Genomic DNA, 20,348 nt, shown 5'->3' with positions numbered 1-20,348 from the left:
AAATGGAGATAAAATCATTAGTGCTGCCATGCAATCTGTATCTATAGACTTGGAAAAGAACGGTGTGTTGTAATCATGACTGCTACTTCAAACGTTTGTGGAATATAGATTTGTTTTGTGGTTTGGACCGCATCCTTGTAACAGGTTGGCCGATGGTGAGCCAGACACACAGCTGACCTCCCGGTAGCTCCATGTGGTGGTTGGGTAATCAGGTTAACTTGTGATTGAACACAAAGCATTGTGAGGGCCATGACAGGCCATCCAAAGGCAAACAACATGCAAGCGAAGAGCTCTTTTGGACTAAAAGGTACCAGCAACCTCAACCTCATTATTTCTTTTGATGCACTTGTCACCAGATTAAAAGCAATGTCCATGATGTGATGGGGATGATGTAGTGTACACTCAGTATTATGTAAAAAAAAAGAACTGTGGGACAATGACAACAAAGGTGAGTCATCAAAAAGGATGGGATGTTGACTAAGCAGTGATTTTTGTGTCGGCACAATAACAGTCCATTTGTTCATGGCATAATGCTTAAACTTTTGACCAAATTGTTCTAAAGGTTTCTTTGAACAGCAGCCTTTAGACATGGTGAGAGACTTGCACACCACTGACTTAGATTCAGTGCTTATAACTCATCATTTCTGATTTTAAAAAAACAAATACTGAGACATACAGGCTTATTGGGATTCATTTTGAATATTGAAAACTATGTTTTAAATAAGGGATAAAAGGTATGGAAATCTAAGGCTCCATCGATGCAGCTTTTCTCAACCAATACCAATTCCAACGGCTCCACTCATGGTATCTACCTGTATACTTAACTGCCATTGGAATCATGTTTGTGTAAGGTCAGGGATTACTGTGGCACAACAAAGTGACTGAACGGCCTTTTGACACACCTGAGCACGTATGTTGATTGTTGTGTGTAATACATTTTTTGAACTTCATAAATGGTCCAACAGTGATATTGCTCTGGAAAAGACATGGCAAAACCACTCCCATACAGTAATTCAGTCTTGATAAAAAGTGGCATTGATGGCAACTTGTCACTCCGTTGTCCAAGCACTGCACAGTCCATTTGGACTAATGTTTATCATGTATTCCCTATTAAAACATCAATAGCATTATTGAGAATGTAGTCTACAGAGATTTCATCTCATCCTCTGAATAGTTCAATAATGTCAATCCAATGTCTAGTCTGTTTCAACAAGCTGCATTCTTTGGGTCATGCAACGACATATTGAAAGAGGGGTTGAAAGAAAAGTTTGATGTACTCTGTTGTCTAATCATTCAAACTGGTCAATATAACATTGAACCTGTTCCATAGGTTGACCAGAATGTCACTCAAGAAATACCTTTGAGCAGTTGACATAATATCAATCCAAAAGGGCCAGGAGGCTGGAGCGTGGCTCTGCAGACTGCCTTCCAGCACCCATACCGATAAGAAGTAATTACTTTCCCAAGCAATCACTAAACCCTGCCTGCCCTTCATTATTTGCTTGCAGAAAGTTTTTCCAATACAGAACCTTGTGTTGCCATCATTTACATAAAGGAGCACACAGTTACTGGAATTCAATATTACCTGCTGGAATGGCCAGCAGTTCCAGTGACAGCACCTGTGCTGTTAGTCACTATATTGCCTCTTTTTTCCACAAAGTCTACAACTACACTGATCTGTCGGCTGTTAGTAACAAAACCACAAAGCGCTAGTAACTTTTTATAGATATTTGAAATGTCACGGTCTACGGTCAGTTCCAAACAGATGTTTCTGTGACTGCAGGCATTGTGAAGAAAAGAAACCTCAATGTTCAGTGTGACATAACATGCTTGCGTGCATCTTCCAGAAGGAAAAAAGGGGATTCAGATGGCCTGTTCCCCAAGAAACTAGCAGGCTTGTTGTCATATTTGTCATGTTCGGTAATGTGTCTGGCTTTTTCATGCAGTCCCCAACCACAGCCACCATTAGGGAGGACTATGCCATGTCGTGACATGGGAACCCTTATAAACGTGTTAAGAGCCGGAGGCATTAGCATTTTGGACGCTACTGAATAGAGGCATTTGTTCCTCTTCCTGTGCCTCCCTGAAAGACTCTATTAAAGGGAGGTTTAGGAATTGCTCTGTTTTGGACATATTGAAGTTGGGACAGCATGGAGAGAGCTTTGACAGTAGATTTGCCTAGAAAATGTTTTGTTTTTATTCAGCATTTATGCACAATTCGTGACTTGTATAATATTTTTTATGTAAGCATGAAAATGCCACTGATAAAATTGCAAATAAATATTTTCTTGTCTAAACATCTTCACAATGTTTCTAGGAATGCTGCTGTGTTTTTGCTGTGAGTGCCTGTTAAAGCTTATAACATGGAGTACAGATACAAATACTGAATGTTAGTGTGACATATAGAACAAGTCAATAAGAGCAGACTGTGCCTCATTTATGACCTTTTCAAGCTGTGACAGAGGACAAATGTCTCTAACAGATCCTAAATAGTTACAATTCACACTTCAATTGGCACTCTTTTTTTTCCACATCCCTACAGATGTGAGATATCATAAAGACAGAAGTGCTTATTGAATTCCACATTCTTGCTTTTTGGAATCTGTTGATGGAATCAGGCAGAATTCCCCTCTGCTGTTGGCTCCATTAACGAAGGCTTTGATTGATCTGATTCTATCTCATGCCGTGTTCACAGCATGATCTGTAGTCAGTCTGAGGGAGGCTCTTCACTGTCTGACATCCTAGCTTTCATCTCAAAGCCTTTAACTGTTTATGTCTTACATTTAGAATGACCACATCATCCATTATGCATATTCCCCAGCACTGCCTAATGAGGAACAATGGTTGGTACACTGCATCTTAGCAACATGTGTACACTCTTAAATTTGATTCTGTATCATGAGTTGTCTGCAGCACCTAACCGCTCACCCGCTAATTCAAAATGAGATTATAGAAAAACAGAATTGATCAAAATACAGTATACTTCTCTACCAACCAACTGTAAAAATATCTCAACACATTTAGTTCTGGGCCTGTTTTGTAATGTTGGGATGAAATTTGTGTTACTTTTTCTATTTTATTATGAACAGCTTCAATACTAATACTTGTGCTACATGTATCCATGGAGATAAAAGTATGGCCACTCGACAGTAGGAGGGTTAAGGAAAGGTCATCAAGAGATAAGTAATATGTTCTTGCACAACCTTTATTTCAATACCCTAGTAACAAATCCGAGCATGTCTAAAAACACATTGAATCTACATCTTGGCAAACGTTTTTGACTGCATTTGTGAATAGCAAAACAGGCAAAGGACAAGTTTGTCACAGGACATTTAGAGGGATTAAACTACAACAATCTGTCTTGGACAAGCGACTGTAGTGTTCTGCCAGAAAACACAATTATGTGTTTTCGCTTTTTCTGTTTCCTTAATACTAATGAGATTACCTTTATTGGTCTGGAGTCAAAGGTAATATGATTTAAACAAAAAATTGGAGACCGGCTGATCTATCAGAGGCTTGATAATATTGGCAAATATTGACTTAACAAAGACAGATTGGAGTATAACAGATGTGAGTTGGCAGAACAGAATATTATAGATGAGAAAATTAAGTTTATTTTGCTGCTGTAAAACACCCCGCTCTACCACTGTCTTTGTCACTGCTGTTTGATACTCACAATGAAAGAAACATTAGCTGATATACTGTCCTTTGAACATTTTTCTCTTGAAAAGCCTTTATCAGCATTAGTCCCAGCTTTGGTCAGACTCCAACCAAAAAGCAGCACTGTCGATACCAGCCTCTGACCCATATGGGGGATTGATTGCCTGCAATATGAGTATTGATTGGCATCAGGTAGGACAGAGCACAGCCATTGGGCTAATCACCATCAATGACACCCTATTTGCCGAAATCACATTGGATTCAGAAGTCACGTCATAAATCATGCATCTGGAGCAAAATCCTGCTAAATCCTGCCAAACCCAGTATCCTATTTGCTTAACTAGATTAAACAGATTGAAATAAATATATACGCCAAAACAAAACAAATAGTCTTAGCTAAGACATCAATTTACTGGCCTATTCAGTGGCCAGGGCAACTGGGAACCACGCTGATTTAATTCTACCTATGGTATAGAGTGAATTGCCCACAAACTCACAGGGGCACACAGAGTAAAATTTCTGTGTACGCTTATTGATTTGTACAGTGTACATTTGGAGTTGGGAATGGTTGTGCCTAAAACCAGGCAAAAGGCCAAGCACAGTGACTGCAGGCTCCTCTGCAAAGAGTCCATTTGGATGGCTGAAAATCTATACTGTCACTACAGAAACAACAGAGAGGGGGTTAGAGTATGTCCAGCTTTGCTTGTAATTGGAAAAAGATGGTCATGTAAAGCTTTTCACCATGACTGAAGAAATTAAAAAAAACTTGATGAATGTGCCTTGTCATGACCCTGTATTGATTTTTAAATATTGCATTTAACACTTTCTTGAGAAATTGATGAAATGATGTGATAAATCTTCATTCTACAGAAATAATGTATGCATACAGATATTTACTGCCCCACCTTTTGATGCTGGATTTTTTTGTTTGTTTGTTTGTTTGTTTGTTTCATTTGAAGATGCTTATATCCTTATGTGGAATCTTAAAAAGCAATTAGGAGTGCAGGGGTAGCACATCTATAGCACATCAATTTTACTAGCCCCATCCCCCAGTTTAACACTGCCACCACTGTTTGTCTCCCCTCCCCACTCTTCCTTCTCAATATTGAAGCGAGTAAACAACGCCATCTTTTCTTGCCTTTAAATGAAGATAAATGAGGACAAACTCCCCAATTAGCCTCCTTTGATGAGTCGAGGGTGGTTAAGAGAGAATTCACCACTAATGCACTTGTGGTGGGTCCTTGCTACCAAAGGTTGCTACAGCTTGCATCCTGCTCCAAAGTGGGAACAGGAACAGTGAATTCATCTCTCTTGAATTAATTCATGTGTTCACACCCTCAAGTCTCAGATGAGCACTCTGAATGTGCCTAGGCAGCAGAACAGGGACAGCCATTAGGGTCCACAGCAGTACAGCTCTAATGATGATGGCTATGGACTTGCTGTGCTCTGCATTCTCGGCACCAGAGCTCCTGGCTCTGGTCAGGCAGGATGGATTCCCCAACATGCTCTACTGTAGAAAGTAGCCTTGCTGTGTTTACAAGGCAGGAACCAAATGACTCAGAACAACATCCTTTTGTGCACTGAAGCACATAAAGCCTTGATCAAACCTGTTTTTTTCTGTTTCCCTCTCTCTTTTTCATGTGAATGTTTTACTCTACTGTCGAAGTCCTCAGCCTTATATCTCCTGTTATAAAAGTGAGCAGTCTGTCCAAAGAAAACGCATCTACCAATTAATCAAGCAGCAGATTCCAGCGACCAACCCCAGCCTTCAAACTGATGCTGTTTACTGACAGTGACAGAGAAGCAAAGCTATGTCATCAGTTAAATGGCCCCACCTCCTGCTTTAACACAGCAGCAGGAAACTGGAGACATGTGGACTTACAAATCAGCCACTGTGTGGGGGGAAAACCATTCTGATACCATTTTCACCGCTTACTGAGCAAAACAAATCCCCCTATGATTCCTGTTGGAACCAATGTGGGGTCTTTTCAGGCTGAACATCATAATGGATTCCCCCACCCAGAGCTATGCTCATGGTTGGCTTGATCAGTATTGGCCCCCATTTCACAATTCACAGAAAGGGGACAGACAGACAGACGTGACTCCACTGGCAATATGCGCACTCCCAGCAACAGTATGCTCCTCCAGCTACATACAATATGAATCACCTCGCAGGCAGTCTCTTCAGAGCAGATGAATATCCATTACTCACACCACGTACAGTAGTCAGTGTTTTTCCATCTCTCCAGGGCAGTAAGCATGCAGTCACAAAAGGACATAGCAGGGTCCAGATGTAGTGGGTTATTTTATCCTTTTCTGACTAATTCATTCATTCACAGCTGTTTTACCATCTGTGTCGGAAAACCATGTAGGGAATTTAGATTATAGCCTGAACATCAATTAGATTAATATTGTGAGATAGGTAACAAAACTAACCTCATAAAAAGCTTCAAGTTAAGATCAGTGAGTTTAACATTTTTGAGTGACAGCAACATGTTTGAATAATACATCTGAATAGCACAGACATTTCTCAAAAGTGTCATCAGGAACACAGCGTGTGTGTAAAATGCTATCACACAAGTGCAAACAGCATCCCTGTCGTACTTTACATCTCCCTGATGCGGCAGATCAAAATACCACTGCTGTGATTGCTAGAGAATCCTCCTCTCTTCACTGTGATGCTAACATGCCTCTGTCAACTTACAAACTGAGCATCAGTCTTTCTTTGTGAAGCTAAGACACACTCCCACACGCACTGGAGAAGATTCATTGTTTTTCACGCTGTTTGAATAGTTCTTTACACTTTCATTGTATAGCAAATGAAAGGAAGGATGTTGTTTACTTCATGACTGAGGTGAAACCAACCCAACAGAGGAGCAGCTTTGTCTTAACAGGGCTGAAAAATGAGGGCTGTGTAAGGAAGAAAAGAGTGTCCACTGTTGAAAAATCTGCATGAAGGTTCTTTGAGAGCCAGCAAAGTATGTCCATGCTTACTGAGAGGAATGCAGTCTGTTCTATTATGAACAGGGGAAGTGTCTGCCAGTGGACTGCCCTTCATAGAAAGGCACAATGCACAGGGTTAATAGCGCTGCTTCTGGCACACTTTCGACCCCAGCTAAAATCCCATCACACTGCAGGTGGTGAAGAAAAAGAAGGGCTGAAGTCTTAAAGAGGCCTCCGTGTGTTAGTAATGACATTCGATACGGCCCAATGGAGGAAGACCTGCCCATGACCTTCACACTCTCCACACCTCTTCCACTGGTGAACCACAGGAGGAAGCAAAGCCATCTGTAACTTTAGTTTGGCTGCAGGGACTGCTCACTGCTCAGGGATATGATCCAAATGTTTCACCAGCAGGTGAGTTACACCACACAGCAGTGCCAAGGGGCCTATACAGCACCAGTTCAACAAGAAGACAAGGATACACACCCTGGGGGAATCAGACTTGTACACAGACTTTCATGAGGGCATGTTTGCCAGTGCTTCACCCACTTCACACTCTGAAAAGGACAATCACAAATCCATGACACTGGGTGCAAACTGTGCCTCAGCTGGTGCAAGTAGCTGTTAGAAAGGAATTACTGAGGTGTAAAATGGTTTAAAAACAGGAGGCATGAATTTGTTATCTATAGGGGAGGGAAGGCGCACGTGAATTCATCAGCTGTCAGAAAACTGACAGACCTCAAGACTAATGGTGTCAATTATACGTGCTTTCTGAGGTGATCTCTGCCAACATCCTGTGTCAAACTGTCATCCCATGTACACCATGGGCCCCGAAATTATCATGACCCCTGCAGAGCTGGCAGTCTCTTGTTGCTCTATTTTCGTAGGGTGGATAAATCGGAAAAGTGACATCAGCATGACTTGAAAGAACTTTGGATTAATAAACGTATTTCTCGAGTGGAAACATACACTAAACAGGTGTTATTCCCCTTTCAGTGACACTGGAGCTACAGGGTGAGATTAGTGTAGGAGCACATGTAAAAATGTGTGAGAATCCGTCAGTCTGCACTGAAAGTCAATCTGCACTGTACAGTCAAAAGAGACCCATACTAGATAGTGACTGTGTGGTTTTTACCTTCTAGTCCTTGAAAGGTAAAATGCTCAAAATTCACAGGAACACCATTCTGTACTTTCTTTGAGTTTAATTTTCTCGCCAATGTGAAGCCAGATTTTTTCTTTACTACAATTAATTCATGAGAAAAGCCATCACGCATGACTGACTAGAACTTAATCTGCAGTTTTGAGAGAATTTGTGAGACACAAGTGGTCTTTGGCTGGTGTGTGTCTCTAGCCCACTATGAAACAAAGTTAGACTACAGTTTCAACCAATAATAATCCTGTTTCCGTTATCATACTTGTGGCAGATGCAAGAGAATTAGAGGCAAAGCCGGCGACAAAACTCTGTCACTCTCAAGAAAATAAATCACGGCAGCATGAAGTCAATTTAAATGCAAATGTCAATGTTTAAGACAACAAACTGCCTACACTACCATATCTCAAGTAGCTGTGCTGCTGAAGTTGAAGACCACCCTGACTTCCTTACCGGGAAGATGACACACTGCCTCTGGCTTGTGACACACCACCGGAAACCAGAAGGGTCAGCAGAAAGCCGCAGAGAGGTGAGCATCCATCCAGACAAAGAAGCCTGCACTACATGTCACATGAAGACTGATGGGAGCATTTCCAGGCTGAGGCCCTGGATATCAAAGAAGGATTTCTCTCAGATCACCTCTATTGATCTGTTTTTGTTTCTCAAAGCCATTGCCTCAAGCCTTTAAGCCAATTCTAACTGGCAAAGCTCTCACATTGAAATGGCACAGGGTTTGTTCATACACAGACTTAACAATTTTGATAGAGCTCAAAAAACCAGAGCCTAAACCAATGAAGAATCTGACTCAAACCAGATTAAAACCAGATTCGTACAATAGCCTGCAGATGCCTGATGATGAACAGGAACCAGAGGCAATTTTATCTTTTCTGTTGAGGAAAAAATGTCTTGTTGTTTTGTCATTTCCTCAAAGCTTTTTATTAATGTTCTTTTGGCATAAAATAATGTGTAAAGTCTGCCTAAAACAATTTGTAAGGAATAATAATACAAGGGTAACCTTAAATAAGACGATTCTACATTGATGAATGTATGCAGACAAGCCAAAAGAAGTTATTACTGAGCTGCAGGGCAGTAGTCTTATCTATAAAGTATTTGTTCCTCTTAATATCAACAGGATTAATCTGAAACAAACATCTGCTTTTTACCCCAAAGAATATCTGCACTTCCCCAGCGCAGTAAATTAGCATTTGACTGTTAATCATACATTGCCTCTGTGACAAAACAATGTCATCATTATTTTCCTAAACCCTATTTGTAAGACATTTCTTTCTTAGGTCGTGCTAGGGTGAGGGTTGTGTTAAGTTCACTGTGCTAGCTTATTACAAATATTCTGTATTTTTCTTTCTGCTCTGGAGAAACACAATAGTTCACGCAATCCATAAAAACACAATGTTTTCTCACTCTTGGGATCATGGCCGAGAGAAAGACCCCGCAGCTGTATGTCTGTAAAGGAACGAAGCAAGGAAGCTATTTCAAGACAAACCTGAAAAGACTTGTTGGGAGAACTCTGGATACATCTAACTGTGAAACAAATATTTTACCACTCTAATATATTTTCTACTACATTACGAAAGAGTGACAAGTTTCAAATAATAAAGGGCATATATGACATACACAAAAACTATCGAAGTAAAAACATATTGTCATCTATAGCCTACACTATCCAATGTCCCAGACGGGTACATTACAGTGTTTGCACGCTATTTTCTAAAACAAAAATAATCCTATTCCAGTGGATGTTAAACTGGTTGCCATTTCATAAAGAGGCCTCCACTCAGAATCAGCATTACTTTAGTAGCTGTTTTCAGGAAAGCCTGCATTACACTGATTAGCTAATGCAATTAAACACCATTTACCCCTACCACTGCCCTCTTGTGTGTTTAAATGAGTCAATTTGTGACTAAAATACTCAGTTATATTGCACCAAGCTATTTTCTTTAAGCCTCTACATCATAATAGCTCTACCTTACCAGAATGAGACATCGTGACTGCTCTCATTTTGCGGGTAAAACCATCCCCCGACACTCATTAGAATTCCAGTGTAAACCACAGAAAATGTTACAAGGTGAGATCGTTTGCAATCTGATACGAGGCCATAAAAACATGCTCTGCATGAAGTCTTGGTTTCTACCCAAAAAATCTGGAGCTGTAAAAATAATGAGGTCAAGAAGGTCTGTGGTTCATAGCTGATGGTCTGCAGGTCACACTTGTACAAATGGAGAGTGGAGCTCCCCCAAGCTGATGAATTAATTTGGATCCCTACCAGCTTGGCAAGATTCTTTCACAAAACATTCACTCTATCTGGGGGTGAGCACTTTGAGAAAGAGGCATGCTGAGTACTGGCTCTCTGTAGAAGACCCTAAAGGACAACTGCAAAGACTTTCACAAACTATCACATTAAAGCCCCCCTGCAAATTTTAGTTATGTGGAAAATAGTTAAGTTCTGACACATAAAAAGACTCCTATGGTTACCGCGGCAAAATACTGCAATGGCGTACCTAATGGCCAATAACAGAACAATGTTGCATGACCAGGTTTTCTCTCTTTCCACAGTTTTGTATTGTCAATAATGGTCTATAATGTCTTGTATCACCATGAGGATGAAAAGATCAGGTAACCTTGTCTGCACATTCTCCAGATATGATTGAAGCTAAGTGACATTCCGGGACAAATTAATTGATTTAACTGCTGCAATAGAAAACAAAAAAATGATTGCACTTCTTCCTTGTGCGTTAGCCCACTCAGCAAAGTGACCACTCAGCAGCACATCCTCTGTTTCATGATTCTAATCATGTTTGATCTGCTCTCTAATCTTCCATTTGGAGAATAGTGCTGCTCTTGACTCCAGGCCTCACTGAGCCAGTAAACAGCCTCTTACTATGCAAAGCAGACAGCGAGCTTGCATGTTCACACCAATCAACATACATGGAGCTGCGCTGGCATGGGGTTCCCAGCAGTCCACTTACAGCACCCAACGGAGTCCAACACTATGTAATGAGGTCCCAGGAGAAGCCTCTGGACATAGGGCACTGTTGCCTTCGCTGCATATGCTGTCACACTGACATATATTACTCACCCACTTCTAGACAGACTCCTACAGCACTTAGGGGGTACATTATCTCATACAAATGATCAAGAACAGATTTGTACGCTACCACATCACATTTTTGACAGCAATTTTTTTCTGCCTGTGAAAAGAGAATTGTGTGAAATTTTGAAACTATATTCGTCAATGGTTTTCTAAAGGTTGAAAACTATGTCAAGGTTTTAGTGAACTTTAACTGACCGTTTTCACAGCAGGCATTTTGACAAATCATGGCAAGGAATGCACAGGTGTAATTAGCAACATTATAAATGACTGCAGTCTTGTTAGTTGAGCAACTTCCAGGGTATTGTGGATGTGGCCTTAATGGAACTGAGCCAATATTTACTAGATTTGCTTCATCTGTGCTTTTCCTGCTATGACATGTCAAAATATGATCTGACTTTCAGTAGCAAAATCAAAACTGCTTCTGTCCTTACATACCAACTTAGCCTTGCTAGCAGCATAGCTCAATGGGTGGAGTGCCACCAAATGTTGTACACGTTGACATTCATGGTCCCCAGATGATAAAGCCAACCTCTGGCACCACAGTGACATTCCCATTTGTGGTTTTGAGTGAAATGTCTCAACTGCTGATTGAACTGCCATGAAATTTGATTAATGCATGTCCCCCTCAGGATGAACTTCATTAATGTTGGGGATCGTATTTCATCTAGTGCCACCAACAATTCATCAGATTCAGTTGTAATACTTTAGTTTATGACCAAATACGTGCATAACTAACTGCAATCCCATCACCCTCAGCTGTATTTTGTGTTTAGCACTAATTAGCACAAAAAATTTGGACGATGAACATGGCAAACATTACATCTTGAATACAGCAGCATGTTAACGCCAGGGAAGGCTGTCAATGAATATTCTGAATTGTATTTATATTTGAATTGTAAAAAAAATCCATACACTCAACTGACAGTACTGCATTAGCGACAGGAGTCACAAAACCTCCAAAATCTCTCCTGTCATAATGTCCTGTGAAAATAATTCCTGAGATAGCTGTGAAAATATTACATATTCCGGCTCCACGCGCTGTTTCCGCCGCTGCATCTCTGATGTATGCCCTCTCTCTCTCTCCCGAATCAGTGAATTAAATTAAACCAATCCAGAGTTAGTGATGATTGCTGAAACAGTGAGAACATGAACCAAGAATGTTTTGGTGAGTGTTATTTTCGTTTGGTCACGTTTAAACAAAGTGTGTTTTACAGTGATAAAATCACTGTTTCTGTGAATGTAGTCTGATGGCTTTGGCCAGAGCAATATAACAGTTGTTTCTGGTTAAACAAAATGATCTTATTCTTTAACAAGAAGGTATCTTTGTCAGGATCCTTTCCATAATTTGTCAGACACTTAATATGACAATCTGAGAATGTCAGTGGTTAAAACAAACACTTGTGGTGAACGCAAGTTACACTGACAGTATGCAAATATCTGGAGTGATAAAAATTTGGAAATTACAATTTCAGGGTTTTACAACATATCTTAAAATCAGTCTACTGACAAAATGAAACAATAAGAATCTTGAGAATTGATTAACATTCATTGAGTGAAAATGCAAAACACGCTAGTTCCATCTTATTAAACAAGAGAATCTACTGCTCTGTTTTACATGATGTGAAACTGAATGAAGTTTTGAGTTTTGGACGGCTATTTGGACAAAACAAGTGATGTGGGGTGTAGGAAATTGAGATGGACAATTACACCAAATTAACCGGCAAATAGTACCACCATCACAACATCATCATACGAGGCGTGTTTCACTTCTGTCCCGGTACGTCCTCTGTGTCCCCTGCCTGTCACATGCGTCCTTCCTCATCCACGGTGCCCTTCACTTCCTTGTCCCTGGGGTCCCCTTGCAACCTTATCCATGCAGCCACACACAATACCCTTCATGGGACACAAAGCCAATGATACAGCCCTCCTCTGTTCCATTCTCTACATTTGTCACTTTTATTCCTACGTTCTTTGTTCATCTTACCTCTGTATGCATGACTTATCCCAAATTGAGCCCACAATTGAAATGGAAATCATCCCTGTATCCCAGTGGCTTAAAGGCAATAACTTCTTACTCTTTGAGGCATAGCTGTCACATTTGTTGTTCCTTGGAGAATCTTATGGTTGTGTTGCCCTTTTCACCAAGGTTTTTAACATAAACATCGAATTTGGAGGATATGTACCCTGTGATTCAGCAAAGCTGTTATAAATCTGAGCGGGCATGCGAGAATCAGGACAACACGACTGGCAAATGAGTTTGAAGTTGACAGCAATGCACAGTGGGATTAGAATTCTTCTCATAAAACATCCCCTTATTGGTTCTCTTTATTGGTTATGGTTTTCATGTGAGCCTAATGTAAACTGATTAATTAAACATAAAAAATACTATTCTGAAGCCTTATGAGGCAGAATAACAATACATATCACTGTCATTGCACTGAATCCAATAGAGGATGGAAAATTCCCATGAAAAACACATTCACAAACAGCCTGGAGGAAAGGATAATAACACAACAAGTGGAAGATATGTGTAAATGTTGTCGCTTGGACATAATAATAACAAGTCAAGTTTCCGAATGATGACATGTCAACACAATGCATTTTAAAAGACATGAAAAGCTTGCAAGTCCTGTAGCTGGCAGCACAATACATCTGGATAAAATGTTCCAGCTTTAAGAAAACAATCTCAGTCCCACAGAAAAAGGAAAATGACAAGCTAAACTATACCTTCGGGCAGAGACATGTGCATAGCACATCGTCAGGGTTGGCTGCTGACCTCTCATCCCTCCTCCTGGGAAAAGAAGCACTGAACATATGAGATAACATTGACCTCACTGCCGGTTTGTCCTTCAGTATTAACTTTACTGATTAATTGTCCGTGCAGCGCAAGTAGCCATTGATCATGTTCACCCAGTGGCCCCAATGATGCAGTGGCCTGTTAAATAAGAAATAAACCTTGATTCTGATGATCAGCACCTCTTATCCTTGCATCTCCTCTCCTGGTCCATGCCTCATCACAGGCTGCATAGAGGGAATCATTTCCAACACTCCTCTGTCTCTCCTCTGAAACGGTCACGTATCATAAAAAAAATCTGGCAAATAAATATGCACACTGCCAGACAGCAGGCAAGGGAATGAATTTTTCATGTAACCAAACAAATTTCCACAACATACTGGCTAGAATGTGCCTTTCCGGCTGTCATTGGTGACAAACATGAAAGAGGAGGGCTCAGGTATGGTGGCTGTGCAGCACTCTCAACTCTGCCTGCAGCACAGGGAGCACGAGTCGTCACTGTAATTGCTTGTAGTGCTGGAGCCTGAGCTGAACCTCAATTAGGCCCTGGGTACTTGCTAGGCTCCACACCTTTCTGCCATGTCTACCAGCCACGCAGGAAACACATTCGCTCTCTCTCTCTCTCTAACGTCTCAACACAGCTTGGTATCAGTACGTTTGTCATTTTCGCAGTTTAGGTTTACACTTTATATCCATGGATCAGTGTACTTGTTCAAACAACTGTAAGACAGACCCTTCCTTGAGATCACTTTTTTTGTATCACCACCAGCAATAGATAGTGTGATAGCAGGCAGCTTAAATGGACGATTAGTTTGATATAGCAAGTAAGTCCTGCTCACTTTTAGGCTTCTTTTTCCAATCTCTAACAGCCATCTGATGACTGACTGAATTTTAGCTCAAAATTGCTGCACTGCTGATGCTGATAAGAGATGCATCGACGGCAGACTGTGCACAGATAAGACACAGACGAACGCTTTAGAGTGGTTTAATGCAGAAATTTGCAGACAGGATGTATCAGATACTAAACCCTCTGTATCAGACATGAAGAATTCAGTTTCCAGTCTTCCCTGGCTCCACTTGAGACTGGGCGCCTCACCTGAACTGAATCTTGATACATACATCTTTCAGTCTGCTCTGCTAAAGGCCAGGTGTATACAGTGCGGACACAAAGAAAGGGCTCTCTGTGTCTCTCCTTTTCACTCTCAAGCCTTTCCCCTCTCAAGCAGGATAATAGAGCGCACACACATACGGTGAGTCCAAACATGTCTTTTACAAGGCAAACACACACCTATAAGAACATGCAAAGACAAAACTACGCTCTGCCTCTGTCTATCACATCTCCAATGTACTTCCCGCCACTGAATGTATTTCTAGTTTGTGATGCTTGTGCAGAGGAAGACAACACCATAGTAAGGTGTAAGCTTAGTTTTATCACTCGTCTGTGTGACTGACAGACTGTTTCAGTCATGTACTGGAGGTCCCAGAAGGATCTACATTGCTTCATATTGTCAATTTATCACTTACGACTGGCACTAGCTTCAAGTCTGCTGCGGTTACATCTCTACTTAAAAAAATCTGAATAATTACTGATGAGTCTCTAACCTTCCATTCTTTTCAGAAGTACTGGAAAGAGTTAGTGTCACAGCCCATATATCTAACAATAATGTTTTTGAACCTTTTCATTCTACTTTCAGGGCCTGTCTGTCCACCTAGACTGCACTTACTGAAGTGGTAAATGATCATCTGCCTACTCCAGATTTGGATTCCACCTCAGTGATCTATTACTGGTTCTCAGAGCAGCTTTCAACACCACAGATCAGTGTAAACTCCTACACTGACTCATTCTGGTTTAAAGTATTACATATCTGAAAGAACAGTGTATTTCCTATAATAATACTACATCAAACAGTTTTGATATATGGAGTACCTCAGGGCTCTGTTCTTGGCCTATTGCTTTTCTCTCTTATATTTCACCTCTTGGCCAAATTATACACAGTTATGCAATTAATTTCCTCTGCTATCCTGATGATAGTCAGCCTGAAAGTGTCTATAAAGGCAGATGATCAATCCAAAATCATTTGAGGCCTGCATATTAAAAACAGGATGTTACATAATTTTCTAATTTTCTGCTCATAAATTCTAATCCAACTGAGATAATGGCCATTGCCCCTGCCTGACATAGATGGCGGTTTCATCAAGTAACAGTAACTCTCAATAACTATGTGATTTCTCAAAGTCTGACAGGCAGGAATCTAGGTGTTATTTTAGATCCTACCCTCTCTTTTGATCAGCACATTAAAGAAATCACCATGACCTCCTTTTTTTCTAAATACGCACACCTGTCTGATCTCCTTCAACCCCATATACCTCAGCTCTCAGTATACAGGACTCCTGTTGGTCCCATGGCTAAAAAGAAGTCAGTGGGGTGCAGGGCTTTTCCCTATTGTGCCTCTTTTCTCTGAAATAACCACCCTTCTCACGTCACTCTGACTCTTTTGAGACTTTTAAATCCAAACTTAAAACTCACCTTCTCACTTTGACTTTCAGTTAGTTGCTTCTTTGATTACTTCAGGCCTTGTAGCCTTATCCAACCAGTAGATCAATTTCAGTCTCAGTGACTATAAGAAGCAAATAACTTGCAGTCCATGTTTGTCCTGTACAGTAATATTTCTGAAAGCCACTGCAGCCCTCTAACCCTCTGTTTATTGTCCCACAAGCACATGGGCGACAAAGCTGTGTACCTATCTCTCTCTCTCTCGTTATTTTCTCCTCCTTGTCCTCCTTGTCCCCTGTGGAGGACCATCGGCTGTCCTGGAACTCTCTCAGTCCTGGTTGTTAGTGCCTCATTCCAGGTGTTTTGGATCTGGATCTTTGTCCTCAAAGAAATTCAGCTGCTCCTCTTGCCTCTCTCTCTCTCTCTCCCTTGTGTGTTTGTTTCTTTTCTCCTACTTGAGTGAATGCTGTGTTTGAGCTTTTCCTGTGGTTGTTTGTTTAGTCTTAGTCTGTCCTTGTTCCAGGACCCATATTCTTCATGTGTCTACAATCTATCCATAATTTTGTCATCTTGATTGTCCATGTTTTAATTGTACTATGTTGGTCTATTCTGTAAACATGACAGATATTTCATGTCTGTCTGTCCGTCTTGGGAGGCGAATCCCTCCTCTGTTGCCCTCTGTTTTGGGTGAATTTTTTCTTCATCCAAGTGAAAGATCTAAGGATAGAGAATGCTTTGCATATTGTAAAGCCCCTTAAAGCAAATTTGTGATGTTTGATATTGGGCAATATAAATAAAACGAACTTGACTTAACATTTACATAATCTCGACATATGAGCAGAAATTTGTTAGCAGCTGAGTATGCCAGCCACTAACATGTAAAGAATGAGGCTGTCTGCAACGACAAAGGATGTTCTGTTTCCTGCATTTTGTAATCTAAATGATTAAAAGGATGAAAAAGGTCCATGAAATGCGTCAGGTCAGAGCTGCATATTAAGTGGTGAGAGGACTGGCTGACATGAACCGGCTGGGAGATGGTCGACACTTTGCTTGTCCAATTATTGGCTCTCACTCAAATTGTTTGGTGAGAAGCATTCGACCTACTTCTGGACACAAAGCACCACTGCCCTGAATACAGAGAGGCTGGGGACCACGTGTGATGACAAGTGCCATTAGCGGCTCTTGTCTTTGGCCTAGAAATTAAATTCAGGCAACTTACCTGATGTCAGATAATTCTGGCTATAAACACTGGAGAACTTACGTGCTTGTGGCTTGCCCTGATGGGATGAACAGGGGACAATAAAAAGAGGATCTGCTCTTCTTGAAGAGCAGCTTGAGATGATTAGATTCACTAATTGCAGTGTGACCTTCAGAAGGTCTTTGTGTTTAACATTAAGCAGCCTCAGGATCAGCATTAGGAGTAGCAGCACTGCGAGCACTACAAGAAGTGGTAGCAGGAATGTATTTAGCCCAAACTTTGTTTCTGGAAAATGTACAACAAACTGTGTTGCAGACAATATAGACCAAGCCAATTGTGTTGTGAACAATAGGAGAAAAGCATCAAAAGGAATACATATATCAAATTATGGTAAACTATGAAACAGTTCTGTTTCCTGGGATTCCCTCAAAGGCATAATCTGTAATCAGACACCACACAACAACACGGAGGAAACCAATGAATATACAGCACTTGCACATACTGTGTGATAAATTTGCATAGCTTGTAAATATTCATACTGAGGGAATCACTATGTTATACATGTGAGATATATCTGGTCTATAAATGCCACACATCAAGCACAAGCCTAATGCACAACTGTTCCATTCACATCCCCATCAATTACCACAGCTATAGGTAACAACCACAACACCAATCTTATTTAAATGTCATTATAATGTGATTTTAATAACACCAATTGAAGCCTCATCAGTCATTTTAATCTTGGGTCAGGCGTACTTTATACTTGTGCAACAGCAATGCATGTAATGAATACCAATTTCCTTACGCGTGGAGGAAAATTAAAAAAAGAAAATGTCATTTGTCTGTGTTTTTTTTCTTGTTTGTTTTGTTTTGTTTTCTGTGCTCTGAAATGCAAAGTGTCAGCTGAGATAGAAAAAAAAAATAGACTTTCAAGGCTGCTTCTAGTACCACATAACACCACTTACCTTTTCACACTACGAGAATAGATCTGCTGAAATGGCATATGCAGTTTCTCTACATTATGATCTGCACACAAAATATGTCTGTACTTCAAGCATTAGCAAGGCTTCCACACAGGTGTGTCTTCATGCATTTTTCCTAGTAAACAACTATCCCTGTGCCTGCAACAACACATGCAACACGAAATTCATGCATGCACTGTCAATAGAGAATGAGATAATGCTATTCACCACACTGGGTGAGAAGGTGTGATTCAGTTCTGCGGTTCTGCATTCAGCATGAGAGCCAGTGATAAGCAGGCTGAGATCACCACTGTGTAATGGACAGAGTAGTGGTAAATAAGCAGGATGGCAGAGTGTGATCTTCAGTTACTAATAATTATGAGGCATCACAGGCACTCATACAAATAAACAAAAACTACTTAGAATGACATTCATTCATACTCTGGAACCCCTGCATCATATAGTTCATTTATAATGGTCTCAAGGCTCCATGACCAGGTTTTCTGCTAACTAGTGGGATCATTCTGCCTCTGCAAGGTGGGTAAACCTGGTTAAGCTAGGTTAGCCCTCCACTGGTCCATCTCCCACATCACTGCTATGACTTCACTGTAAGTGTAGTAATAACTCCACTCGCGAAAAGCTGAATATATTGCAACAGGAGTCGTGACTACATGTGTCTGTAACAATTTTCCCTCTTTTCGTTCTCCCTTTTTTTTAATTTCAGTTTAAAAACCACCTGCCACGAAGAGCAGCATAGCCTAAGGTCCGTGCAGGCGCGTGCTCAAATCATGGCACCAGCTGGGCGCTCCGTGTTCAAAGCTAGCTTAAATTAAAACAAGTGCAACAACTAACAGCACTCAACACGGAGAACATGTGAAAAAAAAAAAAAGCCATTCATTATTTTCCTTTTTCTTTTTTCTTAGGCGAATTGAGAACACAGAAATTGTGGAAACTCACCTTCAGGTGCAACTCATGCCGTGGCAGCCGTTCAGAAAGTTGACTGTTCTCCACCGCTGGAAGAGGGCAGAGGGAGGTTTCTCTGAGAGCGTAACGCCGCTTTGCCTCGCAGTTGGTCTGAACCGGAGTACCTCCCTCCCTCCTTGGATGCTACTATCGCCCCCCTCCCCGCTCCCCCGCCTCTGGAAGAAAAAGTAATAGCGGTTTCTTCCTCCTCCTCCTCCACAAAGACAGACTCAAAGAAAAGAAGGGAGCCTGTCGCAGTCAATAGGTTCCACAAAACCCCATGGCAACGCAGAAAAACCGTGAGCAACTTCCGCACGTTGTGACCGGGTTCACGCGCTCCCCCAGCCCCCGAAACAGTGACAGCGACATGATTCCCCCGCGTGAGAGAGAGGAGGAGGAGGGGGAGCAGCGAAGCACTGCTGCTGAGGATGCTGTTCAGAGAGGGATGAGAGGAAATAACATTTCAAATTACGTGGAGGTCCGGTGGGTTATAGGCGTGATATACAAGTATTTCAGGGATTCTCAGCAGTGAACTTCAGATACTTGCTGATGTTCATTTTCTTCTCCTTCCTTATATTCTGTAATATCCCTGTTGGGATGGGTGGTTATTGATTCATTTGTTAATAAGTTTTAGGTTTAAGTTACATTTTTACAGAGGAGAAACATTTCTCTTTCTTTTTGCCCCAGTGTTTCCAGGTCTCTAAGCAAAGCTTGTGCGACACCAGTGATGAAGGATGGTAATAAAGTAGTCTTCACTATGGGCTTCATCAAAAAGACACTGAAGCGGTTTGAACCATGAAAGATAAAAATATCCAGAGGTGTTAAGAAGACTTATTTTTCAGTTCAGTTCAAGTTCAGTGCCAGTACTGTAATTTGTTTGTTTGTTAAAAATATGATAATGATAGGTCGCTGTCAGTTTGCATTTTACATATTCAGATTTTTTCAGTGAGGGAGGAGTCGATGCAGGCTACTTGCAGAGTGTTTAACTCTGCAGTGAGCCTTTAAGTGAATACCTGAAACATTTCTGAAGGTGACCTTTAAACCTTTTTTATAAGGATCCATTGAATGTGGT

At 41.0% G+C, this 20,348-nt stretch overlaps 1 protein-coding gene across 2 annotated transcripts in view; it reads right to left on the bottom strand.

Annotated features, from left to right (window-relative positions):
• The window catches only part of chl1b (cell adhesion molecule L1-like b), a 60,304-nt gene extending 40,898 nt beyond the window's left edge, over window positions 1-19,406 (bottom strand). For both annotated transcript variants that reach the window (XM_076752931.1, XM_076752958.1), the window contains exon 1: window positions 19,271-19,406. The gene's annotated coding sequence lies outside the window, so the exon portion shown is untranslated. The remainder of the gene's footprint in view (window positions 1-19,270) is intronic.
• Window positions 19,407-20,348: the final 942 nt, after the last annotated feature.

Source organism: Chaetodon auriga, chromosome 2 (assembly GCF_051107435.1).
Source record: "Chaetodon auriga isolate fChaAug3 chromosome 2, fChaAug3.hap1, whole genome shotgun sequence".
Lineage (NCBI taxonomy): Eukaryota > Metazoa > Chordata > Actinopteri > Chaetodontiformes > Chaetodontidae > Chaetodon > Chaetodon auriga.
The sequence above is the reverse complement of the archived record's forward strand: the minus strand, read 5'-3'. Positions and strand labels throughout refer to the sequence as shown.